Source organism: Pinus tabuliformis, chromosome 1_1 (genome assembly GCF_031772625.1).
Source record: "Pinus tabuliformis cultivar Carrire ecotype Pingquan chromosome 1_1, CPIR1, whole genome shotgun sequence".
Lineage (NCBI taxonomy): Eukaryota > Viridiplantae > Streptophyta > Pinopsida > Pinales > Pinaceae > Pinus > Pinus tabuliformis.
This window is the reverse complement of record NC_142297.1, coordinates 885260682-885263601: the sequence shown is the minus strand read 5'-3', so window position 1 is coordinate 885263601 and position 2920 is coordinate 885260682. Positions and strand designations below refer to the sequence as shown.

Genomic DNA, 2920 nt, shown 5'->3' with positions numbered 1-2920 from the left:
AGAGCGCGGCTCTGACAAAGGCGCGAGGTCGCCTTCACCAGAGACATAGGAAGAGATGGACGAGCAGACAGAGCAGCACAGCACAGACCCACAAGCAATGTCCACCCACATCAATCGTCCAAGGGAATAAGAGAAAGGAGGGTCGAGGAAGAAGTCCAAAGCCACTAAGACATCATTGGACCCAATCACCTTCACCAAGGGTGACCTGCATGACATTGGAGACACGGTGCGAGATGTCACCACGAAGGCCCTACAACAGTTTGTTGTTGTGATGTTTGGATACAGGCATACTCGCACAATGAGTGCTTCCCCTCCACTGAGCGGGAGTAATAGTATCGAATATAATCTTCATGAATAAAATTCCTGAACAAACAGCGATCATGAGTATGATCAATGAGTTCAACCGCAGGACCGATTTCTGCATCCAATCCAGGAGCATAAAAAACTCCAATGGACAGCCTATCCCTGCAACTGTTTGTCAATGCTCGATGTTCTACGCTCTTGTATCTCCCATTTGTCATAACCTGAAAAACCAGCTGCATGGTATTGAGTAAAAAGTTTCATCAAAGAGTGGATATTAGGGCGATTAACGTTTAAGGATCGTGAGATTACCTCTACTAAATTTCCGATGTTAATAACCAGAGCATAAGGAATTGGTTGCACAGCTATCCATTCGTCATATTTATGGATATTTAATCCTACGACTTCTTCATCCTGAAGTAAGAGAGTAATGCCAGTCATGTCTGTGTGTGGGCTCAGACCGAAAACACGGTCTGGTCGGGGGCATGGGGGATAGTAATTTATCCTCGTTTTTTGGTATGGATTTCCAAACTTCTTATCAAAGAAGTCAGGATCCAACTCTAACGTCTGGGCAATTAAACTCGACAGCTTTACAGCAAGTGTTCTAATTTCACTATTGTATGTATCCATGATTTCCCTGCAAAACACACAATACATTCAGTAGAACAGTAATAAGCCCTCGCTTCTTCATATATATATATGTTACAAACTCAAGACTATGTCTAGACCAGTAAGGGCATAACATGTATCTTTATCTTTATGTGCATTGCATTACAGATTCTGAGAATGTTTTGAAATTTGATGGTTAAGATATAATTGGATGGTTAAGACACGGCTAAGAGAGGGAAAGGGAGGTAAAATAATTGAGTTTTGAATTTTACTGACGGTTCAATTTCAGTTTTATAACATAGATAAAATAATTGACTTTTAACCTCTCTTAAGATTAGCATCAACATAATTTATGATTAGCATCAACATAATTTATGATATGATTAATCAGAATTTTTTTATTAAAATCAATATAAATCAAAAAAGCCCACAAAAATCTTTGAAGTTTGAACCACCTTGGCACCTGTGTATACCTGAAATCAGCAGGTTAGACTGGCCAAAGATTTAAATCTCTATAACCAGAAGGAAACATTATCAAACCCAACGAGTCACCCCAGTCCAGCTTCTGTCGTTCAGACACGACGAATGACTTGCCGTAGCCCTGAAGATCTCTTGGATTAACAGCATACTTCTGTTTCTCCTCCAATGGGAGCTGGAAAAACTCCCTTCCAGCTCTCCTAACAACATCGAGTAACGAGTTCGGGATACCGTGATTCACAACCTGCAGAAAATCCATTAAAACATGTAACCTTTTTGTTTTTTCCAAATCTGTCGACTGACTATATAGCAAAAACAAACAAATTATACCTGGAAGAAACCCCATTCTTCACAAGCCCGGGCAAGTTTCGTAATCTCTTGTTCTGTGTACATTCCTGCTGAAATCTTGGTCATGTCAATGATGGGAATGTTAAACTGATGATCAGACACTGTCGTTGGTGTTGGTATTGCTTCGCCTCTTCTGATATATCTTTCTGGTATTGTTCCCTGTTGTTTTTTTGCGAGTTCTTGAACGCTCTCGACTATAACAACAGATTTACCCCAGTTGGGAATGCTCCTACTGCTCTCATCAATTGAAGCCATTCTTCCAACCTTTCTCTACAAGAAAGTTCAGGCGAAATCGATAACAAATATAATGCACCCAGGCTGCAAGTAACATTGATAGAACCAGGAAACCAGAACCAGGAAACCATCAGAAGTATTTATAGATGGAAGTAACTTCTGTTAAACCAAGGCCTGTTCCATGATCACAATTATTCGGAAGGCCATCGCGAATAACTGTGTGTAACAGGAATATGCAATTCATGAAATGAAAGGGCGCAGTTTAACTTTTTTTAATCGGAATCGTGTGATCCATTTCTTATCAAAGTCTAAATCTTTATTGGTTAATTTGCATTTTCGACAGCCTGAAGATTTGTTCATGATTTTGTTTTTTCCTAAGTTTGCTGGCACCACTCACTCTCTTCAACAGCTACGAGTGGGGCATAATTGTGGCGGGCACGTGCCCGACAGACTTTATGCAAAAGTGTCAAGCGCCTCGGGATCCGCGAAAAATTTGGCCAGACGCATAACTATACCGGATTTGATTTCATTGTCTGTTCGAAGTACAAATTTGTAACATGCAGTTTCGTTCGATAATTAAAAATTCGGAAGTGTTGTTGCACCTTTCATTGAGTTTTAACATAAATATTTTTCTTGGAACGTGAAATGTCGCTGGGCTGAAATTGTCGGAAGGATGTCTTGCTTTAAATAAGTTGAATGATTTTGTCGACTGTGATGTTCATGCTATTAAAGTGTTCATACGTAAGTGGTGGAAACACTCAGTTTAAAAAATATGTTTTCATGAAAAGTGCCACGTAAAAATGCGTATTGGGCTGTTTTTTCGAAAACTTAATTTTGTAAAAATATACGTAATTTATATTTTTAAATACTAGTCCATAATGTTTTGGATAGATAGTGTTTAGTGTGTTGATAAAGTACTCTTAAATCTTAAATCACTTAATTTATTTTTCTA

At 39.0% G+C, this 2920-nt stretch overlaps 1 pseudogene; it reads right to left on the bottom strand.

Annotated features, from left to right (window-relative positions):
• Positions 1–236: 236 nt before the first annotated feature.
• LOC149217209 (protein LATERAL BRANCHING OXIDOREDUCTASE 1-like) lies at positions 237–1989 on the bottom strand (annotated as a pseudogene).
• Positions 1990–2920: the final 931 nt, after the last annotated feature.